We start from the raw sequence: 10,488 nt of genomic DNA, 5'->3' as shown, positions 1-10,488 counted from the left end.
CAGAGCCAAGCATCAAAAGAAAAGAGGCCACAATAACGGTTGGGCAAGAACCCAGCTGGATGGTCCCCATCATAAAATACATAACAAAAGGTGAGTTGCCCCAAGAAAGGGCACTGTCTCGAAAGATTCAGTACCAGGCTCATCGTTATGTAATGATGAATCAAATTCTCTACCGAATAGGACTCAGCATGCCTTATTTAAGGTGTGTATCAGACCCTGAAGCTAGACAAATCATGCTAGAGGTCCACGAAGGGTTCTGTGGAGATCATACGGGAGGACCCAGTCTCTCAAAGAAAATATTGAGACATGGATACTTCTGGCCAACAATGAAAAAAGATTGTATAGACTACGTCCAAAAGTGTGATTCGTGTCAAAGGTTCGTGAACATACCGAGAGCTCCTCCAAATGAAATCACCCTGATGACTAGTCCCTGGCCCTTCGCGGTATGAGGAATAGATCTTATTGGGTCCCTGCCAACAAGAAAATGAGGAGTAAAGTATGCAATAGTAGCAGTAGACTACTTCACCAAATGGACGGAGGCTGAGCCCATGAAGACCATAACTGCTAAAAAAGCACTAGACTTTGTTATCAAAAACATAGTGTGTCGATATGGCCTGCCTCACAAAATAGTCTCTGACAATGGAAAGCAATTCAATTGCGAAGAATTTACTGACTTCTGCAACCAACACGGAGTAGTGAAAAGCTTCTCCGCGGTGGCAAGACCGTAAACAAACGGTCAAGCGGAAGCAGTCAACAAAATCCTAAAGGTCACCTTGAAGAAAAAGCTGCTGGTCTGCAAAAACAACTGGCCCGAAGAGTTGCCAAGAGTGTTATGGGCCTACCGGACGACCCCCAGAACCACGACCGGTCACTCGCCTTTTTCAATGGCGTACGGTTGTGAAGCCATGGTCCCGGTAGAAACGTTATTCCCGTCCCACAGGAGAACGACTTAGGATCCAGTCGCAAATCAGGCTTTACTTCAAGAAGCCCTGGATCAAGTTGAAGAACTCCGGGACGAATCTCAAATACGGATGGCAGCTTATCAAAAGAAGGTGACCAAGTATTTTAACTCCAAGGTTAAAAACAGAAAATTTGCTATTGGGGATATGGTCTTAAGAAGAGTCTTCCCAGCCACCGAAGAACCCGGTGTGGGGGTACTTGGGCCAAATTGGGAAGGACCATATGAAATCGAGGACGAAATCGGCTCATGCACTTATAAGCTAAAAAGGATGGATGGAACCATTGTGCCAAGGGTCTGGAATGCCGATCACCTCAGAAAATATTACCAATAGCCAAAAATATAACTTAGATTTTGTTTAAAGAGTTTGTACCGTCTAAATGTATACAGCCTCCGCATGTTAAATAAATCTGAGTGCCTTAAAAACAAAGTTTCTATGCCACTCAGGGGGGGTACTAGGGTATACCTCACGGACAGACAAAAAACAAACTAAGTAAAATATCCTGACCCAAAGGGCAGGTCACTAAGTAAAATATCCTGACCCAAAGGGCAGGTCAAAAAGAGTATGCACAAAAGTAAAAAAGAAGCATAAGTATAAACATCCTGATCCAAAGGACAGGTCCAAAAGAAAAATACGTGCATCAAAAGAGATCATGTATAAATATAAAAACCCTAGCCTCAAAGGGCAGGTCTAAATATATACAAATGGCCCGGGGACAGGCCTTAGAAATTGTCTCCCCTTTAAATAAAACAGCTATATAAATATTGTCTTAAATAAAAGAAAAATAGCTGTAAATAAACAAATATACAAAAAAAAAGAAGAGTGAAATCTTGGTTGTACTGGGTCAAACACGGAGCGGCCTAGTCGATGCGAGGAGGAAGACGAGGTCCGATGCGTGCCTCCACCATGGCATCAAGCTTTTTCTTCTTCTCTCGGAATTTGGCAATCATCTCCTCGGGTTTGGGGTAGAAGGTAAGCTTGATGTTCTGGTCGTTTGTAGACCAAGCCATGAAGACGCCATCATCAAAACGCTTGGTGCACCGGCTGCAGGAGACGGGAGAAAAAAGCTCATCCCTTTTTGCCTTCTTTGAGGCTTGTTCCTTGAAGTCCCTGAGCTCCTTCAGCTCTGTGGCCAGGGTGGCCCTGGATTCTAAGTTTGCCTGGTGAGTTTCCTCTAAGGACCTCACCTTGGCAGCCATCTCATCCAAGGCTTCCCTGGCCTCCTGAAGCTCCCGCCTGGCCTTCGCAGTAGCTTCACCTTCCGTCCTCAGCTCCTCCTGGTGCCTGGCCTCCAGCCTATCTCTCCGCAGGGCATCCTCCCGGATCATTGCCTCCGCCTGCGCTTCCCTCTGCTTAGTCTCTTCCTCATTAGCTTTGGCAGCGGCCTCCCGGCGCTCAGCAGCCTCCTAATAAAGCCGCCTCTCAGCAGTAAGATCCTGAAGAATCTTCCTGACTTCGTCCATGTCCCCAAAATCAGACAAGACGAAGCCATGGTTGATTATGTTCTTGGAGAGACGGCCGGCTTCAGCAGCAAGCTAAAAAATAATGCAAGTATAAGTAAGAATCTCCAGAAAAGAAAACAATAAGGGGAAAAGCAAACTACAAAACACTTACCACAGTGAGAGAGTGGCTGAGGTCCTGGACTTGGAAGATGGAGTTCAAGGATGCACAAGCAGCGAACCGCTTAGGTGCACACCGGGTAAGCTGGGACGCAGACTCGCCAGTCATCTCCGCAGAAAAGGGAGCTAAGGTGGGCCCGAGAAAGCGACCGAACCAGTCCGACAGGGGGTCCAAATTTAGATCCCACGGATTCTGGTATTCCGGATGGTTAAGAGTATTTTGCATCTCAACTCGCAAGACCCTCCTAAGGGCTTCCACCTCAGCATACCCCCGGGAGTATTCGTCCATGGCGTAGTTGTGTTTAGCTATCCGAAGCTCCTGTCTCGTCTCGTCTCCAGGAACCGGAGTCAGCACAATATTGGGAGGGGCAGTATGTTCCTCCATGGGAGAGACCCCGCCATCAAGACCGTGGGCCGGAGTATCAGCTCTCCGTGGCCGTTTGGGCTCCTCCTGGGCAATCATTTTGCCTTTACGTTTGCGAATTAGAGCAATTTCTTGCTCTTCTTCACCTTCTTCAACTTCCTCAAGAAGAGCCCGGTGCCCTCCTTCACCTTCTTCAACTTTCTTAGAAAAGCCCCATTGCTTTTCTTGACCTTCTCCCGGGAGCACCTCCTCGTCATCCACTAATTCAATAGTGTCTGGAGGAGCACTGGAAGAAATCTTTAGAGGGGGGGCCATCTGGGAAGAAGTAAAGGGAGGAGGAGCCTCAGGAGTGTGAACCCCGGCAAGTTCGACCAAAATGGCATCCATGGGAGCACCTGCTACAACAAAAGAAAGAAAGCAAGTGTTAGAACATCCGTGGGAAACCACCAACACTCAAATATGACAAGCAAGCTAGTCCTACCCTGACTCTCTAATTCAGCCCTAGCAAAGTTCTAAATTTTGATGCTGGCAGCATCATCTCCGAGATAGTTGTTCGAAGGCCGGAACCAGCTGGATGTAATGTAAGCTGAAGGGCCTAAGGGAACGGGCTCCGGAGGACCAGAACCCATCCGGGACCGACCTAGGAAATCTCCTAAGTTGGAAAAATAAAACTCCTTCAAATGGTCTCCCCACCGGGTCGAGGGCATCCTAAACCTATAAAGACGCTCATCGAACCCTACAGGCCTAAGACTGGCATACTCGCCAACAGAAGGGACATAATGAACTGCTAAAGGAGACTTACCACCAGAGCCGGAAGTGCCGGCACTAGGAGTCCCAGTGTTCGGCTCTTGAGCCGAAGGCTGTGGCGTGGGAGCCCTTCTCTCCGCTGAGTCCCCAATATGAAGGGGTTTCCCGGCGATCGCCTGGCTTCTTCTCTCGACCGGGCTCCCCACGTGAAGTGACCTCCCGGAAGCTGCCTGGGCCTTAGAGTATGCCTTCTCCTGAGCCTTCCGGTAGAGATATTCCTGGTACTTCTTCTCGGCGGTGGCGATGATCTCATCCCGGAAGGTCTTCTCCGCGACCGGCGCCCTCACGTTGGGACAGATAACCCGGGAAAGGTTAGAGTCCTCCACGGATTGGTGCGGAAGGATGAGTTTTGCCTTCCTGCAGTTCTCCGTAGTGACCAGGCCCCCGACGTCAAGATCAGCCCGGTCATAAGAGGCAAAGGCCTGGGCTCTCCGAAGAAAGACCTGAGTAGGTGCGGTCCGTTCGTAAGGAGGAATCCTGACCCACTCAGTGAGGAGCTCCGGATGGTCCACCGCCCGGAACCCGGAAGAGAAGAAAAAACGATGGCGATACTCCTTAACATGAGTTTGCCTATTATACGGGACCACCCCCTCATTGGCAGGGTGGGCCCGGAACCCGTAAAAACCGTCCTTAAGTTTGTCCCCCTTCTTGGGGACAGAAACAAGTTCGTAAAAATACAATATCTCCGCCGGGCGGGGAGAACCCCATCCCCGGGCGGAGTAAAAAATAAATAAGCCTGAAAGCAAGCGGTATGCTTGGGGAATAAGTTAGTATGGCACAAGGCCGACAAAAACTAAGAAATTAACAAAATAATCTTGGAGAGGAAGCATGGCCCCGACCATCAAATGCGTCTGGCTCTAGGCCCCAAAGCCGCCGTAGTTATGATTGGGCGTCTCCGCGTCACGAGGTGGCCGGTGGTAGGTCCCTGCTGTGGAAGGCTTGATTCCAGCTACCTCCGCGATGTTCTCCAACTGATGGGGACAAGTTAGAGTGGAGTGAAGCTCGGCCGCCTCCCATCCGGTCGCCCGAGACTTGTACCCCTCCTGGGCCACAGGACCCAGAGAGACCTCCTCAAGGGTAGCCAGGCGCTTACCGCTCTTCTTAGATGATTTTGAGCCAGAAGTAGACATGTTTCGATTCTGTAAAAAGAGTTAAGATTCCAGCAGTTAGGCCCCATACCAAACCCTAAACCAAGAAAAATGGAATGGGGGTCCCCTAACCGCTGGAAAGAGGCCCCCTCCGGACACCTGTCATACAGGAAACCCTAGGAGGATTCCCTGGACAAGAGTCGGGTGCAATAAATTCACAGAAGACGACATTGTACACTAAAGAAAAAGAAAGGGCAAAAAGTAGAAAGAAAACAATCTATCATATGCCCTAAGCGACCATTATACGAAGAACTTATGGTCTTCTACAAGAAATAACAGCAAATGCGTGACAAGAGTAATCCTGTCACTAGAGCAGTGAACCCAAACTGATTATATGAAGAGTCTTAACATTTGCATTCCCAGAAACTTCGAATACAAAACCCAGAAAAAAACAAGCAGATAAACAACAGCATGCCATGCATATTAATAATAAAGCAAATGGTGCAAGGAACTTACAATGAAGTGTTGAGACTGGGGGTCCTGCTGTGAATCGAGTGAAGAAAAGGAGAACTGACAGTAGCAAACGAAGAAGAACTGGAAAAAATTGCAAAGTGTTCAAAAGTGTTTTTCTGGGTCTGAGAACTTTTTCTCTTTGGGAAATTTGAGCAAAGTTGGCAAGAAATGGGAAGTAACCGAAATGAAGGAAAGGTGGTGGCTTTTATAGGCAAAGCTGCATGAGGAACAGGCGTCGTCACCTACCAATTGAACGGTGGGGGAAGTGCACGATTCGAATTCTCAGAAATCAACGAACCAGATTGGTTTGCAATTAAGGCGGTGGAAACGTTTGAGTATCCGTCTGAAACCATTAATGCGCCGTATCAATCAATGGGCATGAAACAAATCGATCTCTGCAAAAAGTGAATCGCTGCATTAAAAGCCATCATTAAATACACCCTCACGCGCTCACAGCTTGTGCCAGGAAACCGAGGAGTCAACCGGAAGCACTTAAGCAAGCCTTGTTTTATTTTTTTCAAATAAACAAGGCTTGGGGGGTAAATGTTGCCCCTGATTTTGTCCAATATACGTGGACCAACCAAACAAGGACACGTGGATCAAGCAATGTACAATCCAAAATATTTGCTAAGTCTTTATGCTGTAAGGTGGCTTCCAGGACATAGCTCCCGGAGAAGGCATATGGAACCCTATATGCTCCCGGAAGCTCGAAGTAACGTTAAGGCATCTCCGCGACGTGTCAGGTTTCTCCTGAGCAATCAAGTCGCATTTAATGCCGCATGGGAGGAAGCGTGTTGGGACTGCTACACGCAATAAAGTCTGACGGCACAACCTCCAACCAGCAGCTACAAAGTAATGATCATTTAAGTCTAGCGACGGCTACAATGTGAAGAGTCACATCAGTCAAAAGACAATAAGGATATTCCACATAAAAACCCTACAACACCTAGGGATTTGACCATGCATTACCCATGGTATATTCATTGGGAATGCCCAACTTTATGGATACTTACAGATACATTTGTAAGGATAATTCTGGGGATCACCCCACCAAAAACACTATAAATACCCCCTCAAAGCTCATTAAATGGGATGGAGGATCTTGGGCTGCATAAGAGCAAGTAGAGTAAATACTCACCAAGAACATTCTCTGTATTTATAAGGGTGAGACCCTCACCATATCATTCTCTGTATTAAATACATCCATAAATAACAAAGACTCGTGGACTAAGGCTCATTAACGCCCCAACCACGTAAAAATCATTCTCTAACTTTCTTACAGCTCTATAACTTTATAATATTTTATTAGTTGCCGAAAAGCTCGGTCAACACAATCCTATAAATGCCAAAACTATTTATTTAATAATTAAAATTAGTTACCAAATAAAATTGTCATTTATATTATTTATTAATTAGTCTTAATAAAGTCTCTTAATTAACAAATAAACCCTAAAATTCTATTTCTTCACAATCAAGCCATATCTTAGTGAAAATTCAAAAATAAGACACAGTCTAATTTTAGAATTATAATTGATCAATTAAAATCAATTAACTGAGTCTTACAAGTAGTATTGTCTCAACTAGTATGGGGACCATGAGCCTATATAACCGAGCTTCCAATAAGCAGATCTAGAATTTACCAAGTAAATTCTCTAACTTATTAATTCCTCATTGCACCACTATAGAACTTGGAATTGCACTCTCGGTTATATAGAACGCTCTATATGTTCCACGATATAGATACGCTACAAATATTTAACCATCGTTCTAATCCCAATAATCAAAGATCCTCTATAGATGATTTACACCGAGTAGTGACAAATTTACCGTTTCACCCCTTAATGTATTTTATCCTTAAAACACTTAGCTTCCTATAAATGATATTTCAGTAAACTAATATAATCACTGAAATAAGAGCTCTTCCATTTATCTCTATTAAGCCAAGCTCGAAAGAAATCATCATTTCACTTCTATGTACATATAGAAGCTATAGATTCCATATCCATGTTTAGCGCTCCCACTCAATTGTACTATCATGTTCCCAAAATGTACGTTTTACCCGGACCAAAAGGTAGGCTTAGCTAACAAATCAAAGAACACAAATAACACTCTTGAGATTGAACCTAACCATGTCAAGATTGAGATCTTTTGATCTAAGATCAACCAGTGATATTGACTTAGAAAGATACAACGATAAGATTATAATATCTTTACCAAGATCAATATCAGTCTCAGTCCAATGTATACTCCATACATTCGAAACTAGCATACTTTGCCAATGTTCTGGAAAGAACATAATACTTATCCAATGTGTAAGTATACTTTATTACTGACAATCACATCAGTGTAAATCCAGTGCACTAACGAATCAAGGGACATTATCTTTTGAAGCATATAATCACAATTACCTTCCACTGTGTTGACATCACTGTAATTGTGAATAACTATATGTTCTGGATTTAACATATTTTGTACACATTAAACCATAAACATGAAAACTACATGTAAACATAAATGATTTCTAATCTTCTATTGATAACAAATTAGATTGTATTGAAATGGGTTTTATTTAAGGCATAAAATCCTAACAGTTTCGTCCCTCGTTTTTGTCCATGTCAAATTCAATGGTCGTATCAGATTTGACATTTGAGCAATTGAAGGCAGCGTCCTAGGTTAATTGTCAACTTGGGTGCTATTTCTAGAGACTCGGGTTTGTGGTTTTCTCCCCAAATTTATTTGAATCTTCATTATTTTTGATAATGGTGAAAATTCCTGGAGCTTGTTTTGGTGAATTGAATTGGAAACAACTTAGGTTGACAAAATGTCAACCTGGGTGCTAGGTCCCAGTTTTTCCCCTTCAAAATATGTTTGGTCCCAAAAAATAGTTGAATCTCAATATTTTCTGAAGATAGAGATGATGCTTAAAAGAATTCCTGAAAAACTCCATTTTTTGTGGCCTTGGTTGGCAAATTGTCAACTTGGGCGTAGGGCCACCCCCAAGTGTCGACCTAGGCGCTGAACCCTATTATTTATGCCCACGAAATGTTATTTTTCCTTTGGAAAGACCTATTTCCCCATTTTTGATGAAGACAGATTCAATGCAAAAGTAGAATCTTCGATCAGACACTTGGAAGGCATTTAGATTGACAGATTGTCAACCTGGGCACCAGGTTCTTGGGTCCCGGGTGTTCAAAAATTAACTTCCTCTAAATTTGATTTTGATGCCTCAAATATGTTCATGGTATGTCTAGTTAATTTTCCAGTGCAGATTTTAGCCACTTTGCACTAAGACAGCCCCAGAAATTGAAACCCTAGTTGAGGATGTCAACTTGGGCGCCGAGTGAAACGCTAGGTGCCCAGGTTGGCTTTCGAGTTATAGGTTCATGTAATCTTAGTTCTCAGGACTTGGATTAGGTTGCTCCACATCTTTATGGTATAAAATACTAAAAGATAGTGGGTTGGATTCAAGTTATTGAAGTCTAAAATTCTATCCCAAATATTTTAGAGTCAACCTAGGCACAGGGTTAGGGTCCCCTCCCAAGTCAACTACTATGACTTGGGTCTACTCAACTCCGCGATGTCATCCTTCATGCCACATGTCAAACAATGATGGCCACGTGATTATGGGAATACCCCAGCAGGCAGGCTTCCTCTTTGAACCTCCATAAAAGAGTCAAACCACCTTTTCGACATTGGGCCTCAACACAGAAACCTCCTTCAAAACCCAAACTAATAAGTCTTTCAACAACATCATTTTTACATAAGGTTTCACACAAGAAAATAAAATTGGGCTTCTTTTGAACAACAATGTTCTCAAAAAATTGACAGGCTCGTGGGTTCCCAAGCCCATGACAATTCTAACTAATGGTACTCATAATGATTGGTGGGCCTAGACACCGAAACCCACTACATGCACATTTTTTGAACCATATTTTCTGCAGGAGGCCCATTAGAATTCTCTATAGCAAAACATTTTATCTTTAATTCTGTTTGAGTCAACTCTTCATCATCTTGTTGATTTTCATAAACCACGATCTCTTTATTCTTGTTATGTGAGTGAGAAATATCAGGGAAAGATATTCCATAAATGTTGTGGATGTGGTCTTTGTAGATTAACTCTTGGAATGGTGTTCACACCAGGTTGTGAGCTGTCATGGGCTTTGCCTGATCGAAGATATGGGGAATCGAAAAAATTATGGTGGCGTCAAGAAGTAGCTTTCATTCTCAAACCATAAGGTTTCATCATTAGATGTGCTGGTGTATCAAAAAGACGGGGACAATACTTTTCTGAGTGGCCCATAATGCCACAAAGGAAACAAAAAGTCAGGATATTCTCATATCTAAATGTACCATAAAAATAGTCAATATCACACTTACAAAACTTCATTTTACGTTTCAATAGCTAATCAAGAGATAATGTTGTCCGTACCCGAAGATATTCACGTCACACACCCGTGAAATTATTAGGGTCGGATTCAAGAAAAGTACCCACATAATTACCAGCATCCCTAGCAACTTTCATAGACATCAAACCAGATTGCAAATCATAAATTTGCACCCATAGATCAAGAGAATTTAGCCTCAAAGTTCTAGGATTGTTACCATTCTTTAAATGTGCTATGATAATTTACTTCCGATCGTAAGTTCATGGATTGCAACTATTCACACGTTGAATGTTTATTTTATTTTATTTATTTTAATTTATTGTTGAAGACATAAAATAACAATAATTTAATTTATTTTGATGTTAATAATCAATCCAAAATAATCCATTCAATTTGTACTTTAATAAATTAAATCTAATTTGAATTATTATACGGACTGAATTATAAATCTATAAAATCTACAATTATGACACGTTTACTAAACAGTAATTAGAATCAGAATAATCAATAGGAGAAATCAATTGGATTAAAATATAAAATAATCAGAAACAATATTTTATTTTGTTGTTTACTAAACTAACCAGAAAAGAAATCAGAATCATTTTATTTTATTTACATAATCAAGATATGTAATCGAAATAACTTAATTTGACTAAATTGTCATTTAGAACATGTAATTATTTTTTATTTATATATTTTTGAAGGGTATATTTATCTTTTTTATTTTTAATTAATAAAGATATAATAATTAAT

The sequence above is a fragment of the Cannabis sativa genome, chromosome 6, assembly GCF_029168945.1.
Source record: "Cannabis sativa cultivar Pink pepper isolate KNU-18-1 chromosome 6, ASM2916894v1, whole genome shotgun sequence".
In the NCBI taxonomy this organism is placed as follows: domain Eukaryota; kingdom Viridiplantae; phylum Streptophyta; class Magnoliopsida; order Rosales; family Cannabaceae; genus Cannabis; species Cannabis sativa.
The sequence above is the reverse complement of the archived record's forward strand: the minus strand, read 5'-3'. Positions refer to the sequence as shown.